Below are 19,615 nucleotides of genomic sequence, written 5' to 3' on the forward strand. Positions count from 1 at the left end.
CAGGAGATCGATGCAGTAAAAAACACTATTGAACCGTTAAGAAACATTCCAGTTCAGGTCAATAGCCTTAAAACTGAAGTAGATAGACTAGAGAACCAATTAAAAGCTTTGGCTATCGCTGTGGAAACAATGCACGAGGACATTCCCTCGGAAATCCGAAAGCAAGTCCAAAGAAAAGTAGCCGGGGTGTTGAGCTCTGAAAATCAAAACTTTGAAAATCTGATAGTATTCAGTACTGTAACGACAACACTGGTACTGACAGGCAAAAGTTCGCAGATAATCTGACATCAAATATTATGCACCACAAGAAAGACCAAATTTTGGTAATCAACCGATATTACGAGAGCAATATGTAACATCAAGGAATAATAATAGTAGAATAGAGTGTACTTGTAATAAAGTAACCACACCACATTGCGAATGATAGCATTCCATGCACTTAACTACTTTGATGCATGAAGAAAGCCTGATTAAGCATAGACAGTTTCAAATATTTACCGAAGAAAGCAAGAAAAACATACATCCAGTAGTTTCCATTCGAAACTTTAAAAGTGTTCTTCCAAAATCATGGTCGGAAGGACAGAAAATACAGTTTGTGGTTTCACATATTTCTGGTGATGCGTCACTCTGGGCATTAAATGCAGCAGAAACTTGCAAGACTCTTCACGACTTTGAGAAGGCGTTCCTTGATCAATTCTGGTCAGCATCTACTCACTTGTTTACAATGCAGAAATGTACAATCCGAAGTCAGGTTCCTTACGAAAGTACTTTAAAAAATATATTAACATGACGCCGTACTGGGATGAGCCGGTAACCACCAGAGACTTAATGCGAGTGTTATGCACGTTCCTACTAATGGATAACTTGTCAGTACCGGTGCTTCTGGGTCTTCCTTCGGGAAAGAGAAGCTGTAATTGATCTCGCCCGTGGGACTAGTGCACTTAAGTACCAACAGCGACTCATAACATTAATGCTAAATCGGGAGTTCGGTGCCAACCTTCCGCTGATGAGAAAAATGAATATTTCCGTCAGCAAACAGAAGTTGTTAGTGTGGGATCATAAGCACCCACAGATGTGTCACAAAAATCGAAATAACGATGCACCCAGCAACGTGAGTGACATCGTCACAGCAATAGAAAAGAAGGTACAGGAAGCAGCTTGCATTAATGCTTCAGAGGTTAGACAATTAACAGAATTATTATCCAGATACCTCGAAGTATTTACTGAACGCCCTGGAATCATAAAAGATTACCAGTATAGTATGAAAGTATATCCGCACAAGACCTATTGCAGAGCATCTTACTAGGTCCCCTGGACTAAGAAAAACGAAGCGATGAATGAAATTCGAAAAATGGTGGACTGGGGCATTATTGAAACATCTAATTCGTCATTTAGCAGTCCCCTATTAGCTATAAACAAAGCAGATTAAAGTATACGCTTAGTTCTCGACGCACGAGACATCAATAAGATTATAGTGTCAGTGCGAACGAGACCTGAAAATTTAGACGAACAAATCCAAAAGGTTTTTGGCAAGAAATACCTAACCTCACTCGATTTGCGTTCTTCATTTTGGCAAATCCTCGTATCAGAAGAATCCAGGCAATATACCGCCTTTGCGTTTGGAGGCCGAAGCTATCAATTTCGTGTTCTTCCCTTTGGATTAAATATTACTGCCGGTGTGTTCATAGAAGCGTTGGATCACGTACTAGGGCCCCAGTTATTAGATCGAGTCACAGCATATGCTGATGACCTATTGCTAGCAACCGATACCTGGGAAGAACGCCTCGATTTAATACAAAATGTGCTAGACAAGTTTCTAGCAAGAGGAGTAACAGTAAATTTGAAAAAATTCAAGTTTTCTAGGGAGGAAATAAAATTCCTTGGTCATATAATATCGCCACAAGGTATGAAACCAGACCCTAGCAAAATGGAGGCAATTGCAAATTTTCCGTACCCACGCACGAAGAAACAACTTAAAAGTTTCATTGGCTTAGCATCTTTCTTCAGAAGATTTTTAACAGCTCAACAGCTTAACAGTTGAAGCTTTATTGAGTTTGTTAAAGAAAAACGCACAATGGTGCTGGACATCGAAATGCAAAGAAGACTTTGACAGTATCAAAGAGGCACTTATCAATGCACCAATTTTACATCAGCCGAATATGTCAAAGGATTTCTTTATTGCAACAGATGCATCAAATTATGGGATCGAAGCATGCCTGTTTGAAACGGAAAACATCAACAACAAGCTAGAAGTCAAGATGATTGGTTTTACAAGTTGGATCCTAACCAGATGTGAACGATCCTACACTGTGACCGAATTTGAGGCACTTGCCGTAGTATTTGCCTTTAAAAAATTTAGATACTATGTTTACCGGAAACATGTCAATGTTTTATGTGACCACCAAGCTCTGAGTTTCATGTTAACAGGCAAATTACTGCACGGGCGCTTAGCTCGATGGACTCTCGCCTTGCAAGAATATGACTTTGAAATTAGACATGTCCATGGACCAGATAATGTAATTGCCGATGCATTATCTAGGCTACCACGAGGATTACCAGCGTTTGCAGCTTTAGTAGAAAGTTCTACAGAATATAAAATTCTTCTTATAAAGGAGAAAGCTAATAGACAAAAATATTTAGCGTTGTGGAAAAGGGTAAAACAATGTCAAGAAAAGGACCCGATATGGAAGAACATCAGGGACGCATTGTGTCAGTAAGATGATAGTGCTTTCCACCAATGTTACCAGTTGAGCAATGACATTTTATTTTACAAATCTGACAATCCTAGTAGTAGATAGCGAGTGTGCATTCCATCAGACCTGCTGGATGATTTAATTTGGTTAACGCATCGGGCATGGGGGCACTTCGGCGTTATGAAGTGTACTATGAAGATAAGTCAGTGTTGTTATTACCCAAATTTAAAAAGAAGAGTTCAAGACCTTATCAGAACCTGTTAAATATGCCAAAAGGTCAAACCGAGCAATATTTGCAGAGATATTGAACTACACCCTATAATTGCAAAATGTTCGCGGCAGGCTGCAGCCATCGAATGATTTATTTTCAAAATACTTGAAGATGTACCCACTTAAGGCATCGATTGCCAGTAGCATTGCAAAAAGATTGACAAACGATTACCTCAAATCTGTCGGGTGCCCATCGATTGTGAATATAACATCAAACATGTTCTAATTTCAAGGTTTTCACCGAGCAGTAACCCGGTTGAAAGAACTTTCAGGGAACTCAACCGGTTCATCCGAACGTACGCCCACAACAGACACACTAGGTGGGTGGAATACCTAAATAGTTTCATGGAAACGTATAATAATTTACCACATATGACAACTGGTTTCACGCCCAGTGAACTAATGAATGAACAGAAAAACGAAGTGGACGAATAGGTTAATCCGATACCGAAGATCGAAGAGGAGCAACTAACATATCAGAAGAAACTAGATACAGCTCTACAGAATATAAATCCCTAAGCAGAGCTCCGGAAGACGAAGTTTGACAAAAAACTTACTAAGACACAAAAATATTGTATCGATGAGTTAGTATTGTTGAGGACGCATCCCAAAGCATCGATAATCAAGAAAAAAATAAAAAATGGCAATTACTGTATCAAGGACCATACAAAATAGCTAATATCCCACATGAGGGGTGCTATATACTAGAGGATGTCAATATAGGAAGAGAAAAGGACTTTATTGTCATAAAGACTTAAAAAAGTATTTGCAATAGGAAATATTTGCATCTTGAGAGTAGCAAATCTACGTGGATTGCGTGGACTGATAAAAAAATATACAATAGATAAATTAATTTTTTTCTCAGCCCAAGGGGCATTGTAACATCCACGTGATAAATTTTTGGCTACAGTGCGACGAGAGGAAATTATGCCTCTAACAGTTATAAACATTATGCATTGAACGTATGAAAAAACGGTGACATAAATATTAATTATTTATATAATATTCTATGATGTAATTAGACATATCAATGTGTATCACACAAAGACAATGATAACTGTAAATTCCATTTATGATCTGCGTTTGTCTTCTTTTGTTTTTACCTTTTGTTGGCTGGCTTTTGTAGGTTCAGCACGCAAGACGCATATCACGCAAGACGCATATCAAACTGAGTCTGTTAAGAAATTGTAATTATTTGTTAATTTTAGTTGAAAATAGAACTCATTATTATTATAAACATGAGTGAATAATTATTTGTAACTGTAATTCCTCTCTCAGTAAGCATATCTGTGTTTATTGTTTATTTCCGCTGGAAGGAGCGTAGCCATTGATGATAGCGATTTGTATCGCGTTTTTGTCTGTGTTTTCATTAGAAACAAATCGAATGTTTGCTTGATGAGGTCTAAATAGTGCACAATATGAGAGTATAGTTTATAGAGTTTAATAATCATTTCAAATACTTACTTATTTGGTCTAACAATAGAAAGTCTCTATCAATTGTCTGCCGCCATCTTAACAATTATCTGAGCGGCAATTCAAATTACGAAACTCTGCAGACATAAATGCCGAACGTAATACAAATTTGTAAAAATAAATGTACACCGGTGGTCCCGAACTCATTTTAATGAAAATAATTCGAATCAGATTGGTTCTTAAAAAACAGTGCTCATAGGACGAACGTTATAACAAACTTTTCTAGCTGGTGTATGGAGCCGAAATTAATTACGCACGAATTGCGAAGAATATTGTTTCAAGTAACATACGTCAGTGATGTGCGCGGCTGATATTCAGTGGTTTTAATGATCATTTTGCTGAAGATAACCGCTTCCATCTTATTCAATAGTTGTATAGAATCTGTTGTAGTAACTGTGATTTAGTGACACTTACACAACTTACACACAACACTTTAACACGACGTTAGTTTGGAGTTCTTTAGCAACTTGATCAAACCTTAAGGCGGGAGAAAAATTATTTAGTAATTGCTCAATGTAATAAAATTATATTATCATTTCCATTTACAAATTAGTTAAATACCAAACCACTGAATAACCCAGCGAACGCCACTGTACGCAAGTTAGCAGGTTCCGTTTTTCACCATAAATACATGATAAGACCGGAGAGGACGTTAACGCACTACCGACAGGGCCGCCATCTTGGAATAAGATCGTCAAAATCCCGCCTGGTTGAGGGACCTGCCCATAATGTTCCAAACCTTCTTAATTGTGAAGATATCCGGTAACAATGCTGGCCAAGATAGGGCTTCCAAGCACGAAGACCAGCAGTAGATACTGTCACCGTTGGTGGGTGCGCATCATTTTGCTGAAATGTAAGCCCAAGATGGCTTGCCACGAAGGCCAACAAAACGGGGTGTAGAATATCGTTGACATGCTGCTACGGTGTAGAGGTTCCACGGATGGCAACCAAAATGGTCCTGCTATGAAACTAAAATAGCACCCCATGAAACCTAGGTAACAGGTTCAGGGGAAGGAAGGATAAAACATCAACACGTGGAAGAGAGACCCATCAGATAGTTCATCATTTTCACCGAATTAACATTTATTTATGAAAGACACACTGATCAATTAAATTCCGGATTAATAACATAAATACCATCAGAATTATAGTGGCATATAAAATGCTTAACTACAGAAATTTACCATATAACCGAAAGGAAACGGTATTCAATAAACACAAAGCATCGGAGATTATAAAAGTAAGAACGAAATTTGAATCAGAATTTACAAAAGTTCATGAGTTAATCCCGCCAAACTCAACAGCATGTAATCCTGTCGGCAGTCGCTCAACCCAGGTATAGCTCCAAGGAACAAGACAACTACTCAGTTTTTGCTAGGTATGACAGATGACGCGGCAAAGCGCTGCCGCTGCAATAACTTAGACCTCAGGCGTTGGGCAGGACGCCGCCAATGTAGCGGCCTAGAAGTCACGGTTGCAAACACCAAGGTAGACTCGAATGTTTTGAAATTAGCTGTGAACATGAAAGAAATGCGGGGCAGGACCCTCAAACAATAACAGAATATATAGTCACAAATCACGAGACTGGCTTTAGCAAGATAAATACAACTCGTAATCTTAGATAAAACAAATAGTTAAATCATTTTCTGGTACACAATAAATACATACGCCTCTGCCTAAGACGATAAGCCAGTACATGTAACTGACAAGGTCCAGGTACAAACAGAGAAGTTGCAGTGAAACACTTAAGCAAGGCGGGAAATTTCACTCAATATTAGCCCTACGTAATTCACTTATGACATAAACACATCAGCGTCATATATTCAAAGAACTGTGACTGACGCCAGAACAACAGGGACTTACAAGCATCGAGAATAAAAAATAGCACCTCAAGAATGGCTAGCTACTAGCCAAAATCTGGATTTGCATAATAAAATCTAGAAGGACGACTGATTGCTGCATCCACAGGGTACAGTGCCACTCACTGGTGTTACCATTCCAAAACATCGCACCCAAAGTGGGTGCACACAAGCGGTTTGCCAATTAACAGAATCACGTGGCTTCAGAGAAGACGCACTAACAACCATTGGCCACTCTCGAGCCAAACACACTGCAGAACAAACAAATACATATTATTCACTGAACAATAAAAGCACAGGGTCAGGGTCAGAATGTCCATAGGCAGTATGTTACGGAACACCGTCAGTTATCCTTTAACTCCCCCTCAAATAACAGAAGGAGGCTCCCGTCACCAGATCTCCAGAGCACGACCTTCGTCACCTTCTTTAGCGGCTGCCCAACATTCGACAAGTCGCTAGATGATCCGGCTGGGTACATGCGTTGTCCGTCCCAAATCTACCCAACCAAGCCCCGCGGCCAGACAGTGTTGTTCCAGCCCCCTCCCCCCCTTTCCGACACGGACCGTTAACAACTCACCCCGCCGCGCCCAGCCTCCACACCTCAACCAGGAAAACCAAAGGTAAGTCACAAGGGAGGTGATTATCGATACCGGTGCCAGAGGTAGTTAGGCCAACAAACCGACCCGCCATTGTTCACCCAGAGCGAACTCCTGTTTGTTGATCCATATGCTCGGCAACACTCAGCCTGGTATCCCACCGTTGTCTAGGGTGTACCCAGACACGCTTTCGCTGGTCGTTGGGTTTAATTCGAAGTGGGAGTCAGTACTGTAGACAATTCTACTCCATTCGTTGGGATTCCAGTTCAGATGTGCTAACAGCTCTTCAAACTTATGGGTGGACTGAGGTCGATAGTGGTCGGCGCAAGGGACGCCGTGACCTCAGCCCCCCTTCTGTCAGCTACCCGTTAATGGCCCTTACGGTCACTGGCAAAACAATTGTACGTCGGATCAATGATAATGATGAATCTAGGGCTCTGATTGCCCCTCTGACGTTTACTTTGTCCGCAAGTTCTGTCGTCTCTCTAGGTCACCCTTGTTTTCAGCCATCGTTCACCCATTCCTGCCAACATCGTCCAATAGTGGCATCGCTCGTATTCAAATGTCAAGGATTCGCCGATAACTGCAGCCAGATTTTTGAACCCAACTACGCCTCCTCTCCCAAATGCTGACATCTGAGCCTTTTGGTCACGTGCCTGTCTGCGAGGCATAGTTACTGTCCTACTGAGTAAAGGGATTGAAACTTGCAAAGTTTTTGTGTTCTGGTGACAAAACGTCCTCTGTTTACACTCCCTGACAGCTGCGCTGTGAAATTGTACTGGAGCGTCACACACAGTCATCCGTTAACCGCCATAGTTTACAGTTTTTCGTTCTGCGTTGACGCCTCTATGAAAATCAGTTTGTGACCAGTTTGCATACTCCTTCGTAGTAAGTCGTTTTTTCTGTCTTCGGGAGTATTATCTGCTAGGTCAACGTGGGAACATCCATGATGCTTTTTGCCGATGATGCTGATGTATACACAGGAGTCACAACACTACAAAACTGAAAACTGTAGCAAAGCGCAGGAAGACCTGCACAGGAAATTAGAGCTCGTACTGAGGCGTTCAGACAGTCGTTTTTCCCACGCGCGATCCGCGTTGGGACGGGGGGGGGGGCGGGGGGGGGGGGGGGGCAATTGTGCCTTCCGCCACACACCGCTTGGGGCTAGCGGAGTATATATCTAGATGTAGATGTAGAATGGGAATTAACCCTCAACAGAAACAAATGTAACGTACTGAATACACACAGATAGAAAGACCTCTAATTGTGTGATTACACAGTGGAGAACAATCACTCGAAGCAATTAGTTCCATAAAATATAAGGGAAAATGGGTACAGAAAGATCTGAGGTGGAATGGCCACTTGAAATTAGTCGCGGTTAAGGCCAATAAGAAAATAATAGTTGGAAGAATTCTCAGAACATGTAGTGGATTAACAAAGGAGGTAGCTTACAAAACATTAGTTCAACAATTACCTAAATATTTCTCACGTGATTGTCATCCGTACAGCACAGGATCGGCAAAGGAATAAGAGGAGAGCCAAATAAGAACAGCGAGTTTCATTACAGGTTTATTTAGTAAGCACAAAAGGGTTTCAATAGCGTTCGTTCCTCCAATGTATATCCCGCGAAAAGACCATGAAGATAAAAGTAGCGAGATTCGTGCGTACACAGAGGTTTACTGGCTCTCGTTCTTCAGAAGAAACAATTCAGGACTGGAACAGGAAAGCGGTGCAGTGACAGTGGTACACAAAGTACCCTCCACTACACACTGTAATGCGGCTTGCCGAGTATATACAGGGTGGTCGTAAATTCCCGTTAAAGACTTCTAGGACATGTAGAGGGTAGTGAGTACAGAACATTCTGAATAGGAACCATTGTCCGGAATCGTATCGTTTCCGTTCTACGACAGTTTCAATTCAGATGTATACCTCGTCAATGTCTGCTTAGGGCAGAATTCCCTGTCCTGGTATGCAACAGGGTAGACACGATGACGCGTACTGCGTCAAACGAGCCCCAGATGTTTCTTATTGTCCGCTTTGCTGTGAGACCGAGCAAATGCCTGTGCGTCACCGATAGAGGAAACATGGTGCAGTACACGTTTGCGGAATACACAGACATGCTCGTTGTGTATGGCGAAGCTGGAGATAACGGAAGAGCTGCTAGTCGGTTGCATCACGAACGTTTTACACACCGTTACACTACTTCTTGTGTGGTCGTATGAAGAGCCTAAATTTGTCAGACACCTATAGAGACAGAGGAAGATCTGCTGGCACGAGTTGTGGCCGCTGCGCAAGACACTGAAGATACACCAGGTGGGATGGAGGAAGTGTATCAGAACATGCAGTGGAGGTACAATGTGTGTAAAAACGTTGGTGGTCACCACATCGAGCCGCTATTGTAATGCATCGGTACGTTGCGACTGGTACTGCAGATGATGGGTCCTTGTTGTTGTCGACTAATGTAAACCATAAGGTGTAAGTTGTAATGCAGATTCGTAAGTAATAACGGAACGAGTTAGTATCCTTCCCAAATGGATTGCAACAATTGTACCGGTCCACACCTAAGTACATTCCTCACGTGGGTGTGGATGAGATAATCATCTGCATTGAAACTATCCTACAACGGAAACGATACATTTCTTGACATGGGTTCCTATTCAAAATTTTATGAACTCACTACCTTCTACATGTACTAGAAGTTTGTAACGGGAATTTCCGACCACCCTTTATGTAGGTACTGACTTTGAACGTGGCTTGATAATTGGTGCAAGACACAGATTATTATTGGTATCTAGCGTGGCTCTTCAATAGCGCTAAGACACTGTTTTCATTCGAGTAAAACGTGACCCAGGATGGCCACGTCTGACAAACGGGCGTGACTTCACTGAACACTATAGGTCAACTGACGGTCTACTGCGAGTCAAGCCGTCGACAGTTTAAATGTGGGCAGGCAGGAACCAGTTCCTAACAGGTCTGCGTGAAGGCCAAATAATGCGTTGCATAATATTGAGCCGCCTACGACCAATTACACGACTAATTTTCCTTTTCTGATACTTCTGCCGAGAGCTCAGCTAGCATCGTCATTGGACAAAGGAACAAGGGCTACGCTTAGCACGGACTGGTGAATCCCAGGTTCAGCTGTATAGAGCTAGCAGGTGCATAAGAGAGTGGCGTATGCCCCACGTAGTTACGGATCCTGCTTATCAGTAAGTTAATGTCCTAGTAGGAGATGGCCCAGTTATAGTGTGGGCTATTTTCACACACAAGAAATTAGGCTCACTGCTCAGCTACAGGAACCACAGCTGCACAATATGTAAACATTCTTGCAGATCATGTGCTACCCTTTTATTCATTACTTTACCCTAATGGCCATGTCTGAAAAACGGATGTGATTTCACTGAACACTATAGGTCGATCGACGGTCTAGTGCGAGTCAAGCCGCCGATGCGACAAAACAACGCCTTTGGTTGAACCCCAGATGACTTTAGGATCACATCACTGAATTCTTAAGCATGTTTTTGTTCGTCAAATGGCCACATCCTAACCCACTCGAGCATTTATGAGATCCTACAGATACCTCAGTATGGTCGGTGAACCCAGAATCGAGTACACGAGAACAACTGAGGATAATTAACGCAACATGCCTTGATCAGAATCCCTACAGGATGATTCCAATAGTTCACTCTGAACTGTGTTACTGATCTCTTAAAGGCCTGCTGAGGAACGGTTCACGGGTGTCATACAGTGGCTTCTACTTCCACTCTGCGTGTTTCGGTGTTGAAGCTGACGCCCAGTAGGTCTGTGCAGTGCAAATATTCTAACCAAAAAATAAGTAGAAGAAGTGAGGAAGCACAGCGTGTTGTGTGAGATGATTGATGAATGGAGCAAAAAAATTCGTAAAACCTCGAGACATGGAATTTTAATTTATTTGCAGCCATTTGCAAATTATCTTCTACCTAGTGATTAGACAGGTCATATTTTTACAATATTAAATTATGCATGTACATAATGATAAGTGGATACATCGGCGCCTCATAAAACTCCTATAAAATGAAAGGACTAGACCATTTGAGAGAAAGAACTTCATTCACGTTTTGCTACACACAAAGTTTTATTCCTGTAAACCATTAATTCAAATAAAAATTATAGTGAAAAATTTTACCATGTGAATGGTTACTAGATTTCTCCAGAGATACAAGCTTCCCTTTTGAGACAATAGCTCTGTTACAGATACAATCAGTACAAGCAACAAAGTGGGATTAAATAATAATTACCCAAAAAGCTTGTCGTTACAGTGTTATTAGTTGCACATCAAACGGACCAGTTGATTGACGCTAATGGAACTTTCTTGTGATTACGGAACCATGATTAACAGGTGAATCTTTACAGATCAAATGACAGAAGCCAATTTACGTTAATGCAAATTCCATGGGATTACAGTAATGCAATTACAATAAAATTCTGTCAGTGTTAAGTTTCTCAAGCACTAGACTGCAGACAAACTGAATGGAACGTTAGAGTCTACTAAATAAGAAAGACACTTAAGGGCCCGAAGGCGTAGGTCAATGCCCGAGCCAGGCTCAGAGATACAAAAGATCGTACGAAATTACGATCAAATAAATCGCGCGTGCCAATACAACAATGAAAGCGCTACAACTTAAAGTCCTTAATAAATAACCCTATCCTAATAAGTTCAAGGCAGTGCACTTAGAACAATACTAGATAAAACAGCTCGTTAAACAAATAGTCACGGCCTCCAAACAGTAACCAAATCACACTCGAACCCAAGTCATTTTAAACAAGCAATTCAAATCGCAGTAATATAAGATAACCCGAACAAAAGGCATAAAATGATAACTTAGCCTTACAATAATTGCACCCCCTTGGTGGACCCAAACATTCAAGACTCCCCACAAAGATCTGGTGGAATGACCATACATTGTTGCATCGGTCTCTTCAATAATGCACAATGCTTTCTGAAACAGACAAAACACCAAGAATAATAAATAATACACAATAATGCCCAAGGTTTAAATGGTAAACCAGAATATCGACGCAATCGGACACCAACACGATTTACTAGAGTCAGAGTAAAAAATCAAAGGGTCAAATGGCTCTAAGCACTATTGGACTCAACATCTTAGGTCATAAGTCCCCTAGAACTTAGAACTACTTAAACCTAACCAACCTAAGGACATCACACACACCCATGCCCGAGGCAGGATTCGAACTTGCGACCGTAGCAGTCCCGCGGTTCCGGACTGCAGCGCCAGAACCGCACGCCTACCGCGGCCGGCTCTAGAGTCAGAAGGGGACAGAAAGTTTCGTAGCGGCGAACCACAAGATAAAGCGTGCACAGAATTTTGTGTTTCAGAATCAACACCTAATCTGTCTCAGGTGCATCACACTTCCATCACGAAGGGCAGAAAATATGTCTCCAACGAATGAGGTAAATGCAATGATATCACCTTATTATGTCGGTTGACGTACGTGTCCAATAGTACCGGAAAGGTAGGTCAGATGTCGGAACCCCTAACAGAATACAATCAGCTAACGACCACCAAACTTCTACGCAGTCCATCCCAAAACGCACCCGCACCCAATACAGCCAGCGCCGACCCGAATGGACGTTTGCATAGAGACAGTCTTCGCCACCAGGGTTGCGTCCCCCATCAATCACACGCTGTTAGTAACAGCATGTCCGCTCGGCCGATCCTCCTTCGGGCGCGCCACCTCATGAGCGCTTCACGAGCACCGAAGGGGTACGATCTCTGCAGGACAATCGATAGGATGAAAGCCGGCACAGCATAATATGAAGCTCTTTTTATTCTAACAAAGATTTAACAATGTTGCTTGTTTGAGAACTTGTAAACTTAATGATAATTACGATATGTAAATGCTGAAAATTATCAATGTGTATATTAAGAAGGAAAACAGGAAAAAGAAAATTGTTTAGAATTATCGAGTACCACCACCCATGCTGTCTGTGAGGGCGAACCTCACAAAGACATAAGCCCTCTCTCCGGAGCAGTCACCTCCTGATCTACTATTTCTCGCCAACCTAGAGCGAGGACGTCAGCAATACTTTTAGTCTCTCGCCCTCAGATGAAGTGATCGTATATTAGGTAAAAAGAATGTGGACTTAGCTATGCACGTGCTTCTATTATGTATTATTTATTTATACTTGTAAAAAGTTCTGACTGGTTTATGTAGGTAGCAGCCGTTTTCTGTTCCTGTAACTAGGCTTGGTTCTTATGTTCTGTGCGTGCCGTGTGTGTTGTATATTCAACAAAACCCGGCGGCGATAGAAAGCACTGGGTGCACCGGACTGCAAATTGTTGCTCATGTCGGCACCAATGATTCCTGCCGTCTGGGTTCAAAGGTCATCCTCAGTTCGTACAGGCGGTTGGCGGAATTGGTGAAGGCGGAAAGCCTCGCTCGCGGGGTGGAATCTGAGCTAACTATTTGTAGTATCGTTCCCAGAACCGATCGCGGTCCTCTGGTTTGGAACCGAGTGGAAGACTTAAACCAGGGGCTCAGACGATTCTGCGGAGAGCTGGGGTGCAAATTTTTCGACCTCCGCTATCGGGTGGAGAAATGTAGGGTCCCCCTGAATAGGTCAGGCGTGCACTACACGCCGGAAGCGGCTACAAGGGTAGCGGAGTAAGTGTGGAGTGCACATGGGGGTTTTTTTAGGTTAGAGAATTGCCGCCCTAGGCCCGACAAGACGCCTCCTGAGACGTGGCAAGGTAGAAGTAGGCAAAATGCAACAGGGAATAACAATACTAATGTGCTAATAGTAAACTGCAGGAGCATCTATAGAAAGGTCCCAGAACTACTCTCATTAATAAACGGTCACAACGCCCATATAGTACTAGGGACAGAAAGTTGGCTGAAACCAGACGTAAACAGTAATGAAATCCTAAACTCTGATTGGAATGTATACCGCAGAGATAGGCTGGACAGTGAAGGGGGAGGTGTGTTTATAGCGATAAGAAGTGCAATAGTATCGAAGGAAATTGACGGAGATTCGATTTGTGAAATGATTTGGGTGAAGGTCACGGTTAAGGCAGGCTCAGACATGGTAATTGGATGTCTCTATAGGCCCCCGGGCTCAGCAGCTGTTGTGGCTCAGCACCTGAAGAATAATTTGGAAAATATTTCGAGTAGATTTCCCCACCATCTTATAGTTCTGGGTGGAGATTTTAATTTGCCGGATATAGACTGGGAGACTCAAACGTTCATAACGGGTGGCAGGGACAAAGACCCAGTGAAATTTTTTTAAGTGCTTTATCTGAAAACTACCTTGAGCAGTTAAACAGAGAACCGACTCGTGGCGATAACATATTAGACCTTCTGGTAACAAGCAGACCCGAACTATTTGAAACAGTTAACGCAGAACAGGGAATCAGCGATCAGAAAGCGGTTACTGCATCGATGATTTTAGCCGTAAATAGAAATATTAAAAAAGGTAGGAAGATTTTTCTGTTTAGCAAAAGTGACAAAAAGCAGATTACAGAGTACCTGACGGCTCAACACAAAAGTTTTGTCTCAAGTTAAAAACCATCGTAAAATATGCGTTAGATGAGTATCTGCCAAGCAAGATGGTAATAGATGGAAAAGAGCCAACGTGGTACAACAACCTAGTTAGAAAAACTGCTGCGGAAGCAAAGGGAACTTCACAGCAAACATAAACATAACCAAAGCCTTGCAGACAAACAAAAATTACGCGAAGCGAAATGTAATGTGAGGAGGGCTATGCGAGAGGCGTTCAATGAATTCGAAAGTAAAGTTCTGTGCACTGACTTGGCAGAAAATCCTGAGAAATTTTGGTCTTATGTCAAAGCGGTAGGTGGATCAAAACAAAATGTCCAGACACTCTGTGACCAAAATGGTACTGAAACAGAGGATGGCAGACTAAAGGCCGAAATACTAAATGTCTTCTTTCAAAGCTGTTTCACAGGGGAAGACTACACTGTAGTTCCTTCTCTAGATTGTCGCACAGATGACAAAATGGTAGATATCGAAATAGACGACAGAGGGCTAGAGAAACAATTAAAATCACTCAAAAGAGGAAAGGTCGCTGTACCTGATGGGATACCAGTTCGATTTTACACAGAGTACGCGAGGGGACTTGCCCCCATCTTCCAGCGGTGTACCGTAGGTCTCTAGAAGAGCGCAGCTTTCCAAAGCATTGGAAAAGGGCACAGGTCATCTCCGTTTTCAAGAAGGGTCGCAGAACTATAAACCTATATCTCTAACGTCGATCAGTTGTAGAATTTTGGAACACGTATTATGTTCGAGTATAATGACTTTTCTGGATACTAGAAATCTGCTCTCTAGGAATCAGCAGGGGTTTCGAAAAAGACGGTCGTGTGAAACCCAGCTCGCGCTATTCGTCCACGAGACTCAGAGAGCCATAGACACGGGTTCCCAGGCAGATGCCGTGTTTATTGACTTCCGCAAGGCGTTCGATACAGTTCCCCAGAGTCGTTTAATGAACAAAGAAAGAGCATATGGACTATCAGACCAATTGTGTGATTGGATTGAGGAGTTCCTAGATAACAGAACGCAGCATGTAATTTTCAATGGAGAGAAGTCTTCCAAAGTAAGAGTAATTTCAGGTGTGCCGCAGGGGAGTGCCATAGGACCGTTGTTATTCACAATATACATAAATGACCTGGTGGATGACGTCGGAAGTTCACTGAGGCTTTTTGCGGATGATGCTATGGTGTATCGAGAGGTTGTAACAATGGAAAATTGTACTGAAATGCAGGAGGATCTGCAGCGAATTAACGCGTGGTGCAGGGAATGGCAATTGAATCTCAATGTAGACAAGTGTAATGTGCTGCAAATACATAGAAAGATAGATCCCTTATCATTTCGCTACAAAATAGCAGGTCGGCAACTGGAAGCAGTTAGTTCCATAAATTATGTGGGAGTAGGCATTAGGAGTGATTTAAAATGGAATGATCATATAAAGTTGATCGTCGGTAAAGCAGATGCCAGACTGAGATTCATTGGAAGAATCCTAAGGAAATGCAATCCGAAAACAAAGGAAGTAGGTTACAGTACGCCTGTTCGCCCACTGCTTGAATACTGCTCAGCAGTGTGGGAACCGTACCAGATAGGGTTGATAGAATAGATAGAGAAGATCCCACGGAGAGCAGCGCTCTTCGTTACAGGATCATTTAGTAATCGCGAAAGCGTTACGGAGATGATAGATAAACTCCAGTGGAAGACTCTGCACTAGAGACGCTCAGTAGCTCGGTACGGGCTTTTGTTAAAGTTTCAAGAACATACCTTCACCGAAGAGTCAAACAGTATATTGCTCCCTCCTACATATATCTCGCGAAGAGACCATGAGGATAAAGTCAGAGAGATTAGAGCCCACACTGAATAATACCGACAATCCTTCTTTCCACGAACAATACGAGACTGGAACAGAAGGGAGAACCGATAGAGTTACTCAGGGTACCCTCCGCCCCACTCCGTCTGGTGTCTTGCAGAGTATGGATGTAGATGTAGAAGTAGATTGTTCTTTGTTTCCTATACATTATAGAAGTGCTACATTGGTGCTTACTATGTAGGTACGATACTGATTATTGTTGTTGTTGTTGTAGTCTTCAGTCCAGAGATTGATTTGATGAAGCTCTCCATGCTACTCTATCCTGTGCAAGTTTCATCTCCCAGTATCTACTACAACCTAGATCCTTCTGAATCTGCTTAGTGTATTCATCTCATGCTCTCCCTCTACGATTTTTACCCACCACGCTGCCCACCAATACAGTACTTGTCCTACCAACCGATCTCTTCTTCCAGTCAAGTTGTGCCACCAATTTCTCTTCTCCCAATTCTGTTCAGTACCTCCTCATTACTTACGTGATCTACCCATTTGATCTTCAGCATTCTTCTGTAGCTTTTATTCTCTTCTTGTCTAAACTATTAATCGTCCATGTTTCACTTCTATACATGGCTGCAGTACATACAAATACATTCAGAAGCGACTTCCTGACACTTAAATCTATACTCGATGTTAAAAAATTTCTTTTCTTCAGAAGTGCTTTTTTTCTTTCTGGCCATTTCCAGTCTAAATTTATATCCTCTCTACTTCGACCATCATGAGTTATTTTGCTCCCCAAAGTGTAAAACCCATCTGCTACTGTAAGTGTCTCATTTCCTAATTCCTTCAGTATCACCGGATTTAATTCGTCTACATTCCATTATCCTCGTTTTGCTTATGTTGACGTTTATCTGATTATCACAAATCTAAAAATCTTAGTATTATGTTAGTTCAATTCACTTGTACATTTCATTGACTGTGCCTGCTATGGCATCTGGGCCTGTATAATTGTTCGTGTATGGGTCATTCCATAGTTTCTGTTCTTCTTGTGTGTCCGACTCTAGCGTATGGTCGTTCTTGTGTGTATGCCTCATATAAGGTTCATGTCACTCTGTCAGATATATGTTCTAGTACACGCCATTTATCCATTTGTATCATTTGGCCATTCTCGTCATGCTGTGACCTTCGGTTTGTGTACATTCTGCACTTGTACATGTGTTTGTTTGAATTAGACCAACTCTCTGTAGATGTGGTGGGTATGGTCCACGGTCTGTTGGAAAATGAACCACACCCAACTTTGGATCGACGGGCCTTAGCGTCATCCACTCCTACATAATGGGGAGGAATGAGCAGTCGCGACGTCCCTTATCAGTTCATTCATTCTAGGATAAAGGCATGCCCCATGGACATGCTGAACAGCTTCAACCATTTGAATAGGGTCAAAATGTGGGCCTGCAGGAGTCTGGATGGACGTACTGAACGACTGCTTCACACGCTGCGCACATTGTATCGGTGCTGTGTCGCTTTTTTCAATAGTTGTCTGTAGAACAGTCACATTTAGAGACCAGGTTCTAGAAGTCCAACTCAACGTAAAGATCGATGTATTGTGTGAGCAGCGATGTTCAACCAACCGAACACCATTCAAGGACTACATCATAGCACCTGCTGCACCTCCTGTGTCATCAGGGATCATCGGGAGCCGGCAGCTTGCAACTGGAATAAGCGAAGCGAGAGTCGGTACTGTAGACAGTTCTACTTCATTCATTGAGATTCCAGGTGGAATGTGCCAACAGCACCTCAAACTGAGTTACTGGTGGATGGAGGTCAATGGTAGTCGACGCAAGGGATGCTGTGAACTCAGACCCATTTCTGTGATCCGATTGTTAATGGTCCCTATGGTCACTGAAGCACCGGTTGCACGTCGGATCGATGATAAGATCATGTCTGCCCCTGGCCAGGCCACCACTGAGACAACTACACTGCCAAGTATAGTTACTCTGCTGCCGCGAAAAAGTTGACTGGTGAGCGCGCTGGAGCACTGCTGTCTTAAGTGATAAGAGCTAATATGTTCTGTCTGTATGCGAGTGATGGTGTATAGCGTGGAAGTAGTGGAACGGGGTATTCTGGAGTTCATTCGCCCACGACAAACAGGTCACATCACAGGATTCATGGTGTGAGGGTCGTTAGTTACAAGTCACTGTCATATTTGGTGTTTCTGCTTGATGAAGTAACCAGGGCCAGATACATGTGTATCCCCGTGGTACTGCCATTCCTTCAGCAGAAACGTAAAGCCCTTTTTGCCAGTGCTAGTCTGCTTTTGATGTCGTCCTTGCTCTCTCTGTGATGGGTTACTTTCATACCTAGGTTAAAGGATTCCTGAACTTCATCTGAGAGAGGAGAAGTTACTCTCTCACCTATTTTTCGTATACAGAAAATTGTTAAAGATTTTATTGCAACCTGACGCACTCTAGAAAGTTGACGGCCTGAGCAGACACTGATGGAGCCTAGTAGGGTACTAAAAGCATTAGGTATTTTTATGGTTCTTAGCTCGTAGAAACGGCATGTTGGGAGTTGGAAGCAATTGGCGATGAACCCATCCCTCAGCAAATTTTGCCAGACATGCCCACTGTCGTACAGGGCAGATAGAGCAGCCCCTTGAGGAGACAGGTTTCCAGCGGAACAATGCCGCTATATCTGCATTGGCGCCAGCTGATGGCAGGGCTGGGGGCGACAGACTGAAGGGATGTGTCTACACAATGGAGCCATAATCTGGACATTGTGTGCAGAGCCAGGTGTAATAAAAGTTCACAAGTTTCCATGTTCGCCGATACTGTAAATAGGCCTGTGACCTACTTCCATCAGCCACCTTGGTTGTTTAAGAAACTCCGGTGTGCACTTTGTGGGAAAACGGATTTTTTTTGAAGAGGTGCATCGCGTTTGGGTGCTGGACTTTGGTCTGGTAAGAGGATTTCTGGTCGATGCTCTGGCATGTGTGGTTGGTGCTTGAAACCTGTCCTGAGTCTGACTTCACTTAAGAGTAATTTGGAATGGGGAGATTATGGTAAAGTTCTTACTGTACCAACAGTGTGACTTCAAATATCTCGGACTACTCGTTTTCCGAGGGCACACTTATTTGTTTTTCGTTTACCAGTCTTGAAGTTTGGTATCCTTGAGTGCTCTGATGTATAGGTGAGCCAAATTGGTCTTTGGTACGACCAGTGAATGGGTTTGTCATACATTGCAATCTACCATGATTTAATGGCTTTGGTAGAGATCAAACTGCGATCTGTCTGCCTGATCGCTAGACTGTGAGATTTTGCATTTCTTTCGTGGCCGCAGTGGATTCAAAGGTGCCACCCACATCTCACCAGCTGCAAGTTA

Source organism: Schistocerca gregaria, chromosome 4 (assembly GCF_023897955.1).
Source record: "Schistocerca gregaria isolate iqSchGreg1 chromosome 4, iqSchGreg1.2, whole genome shotgun sequence".
Taxonomy (NCBI): domain Eukaryota; kingdom Metazoa; phylum Arthropoda; class Insecta; order Orthoptera; family Acrididae; genus Schistocerca; species Schistocerca gregaria.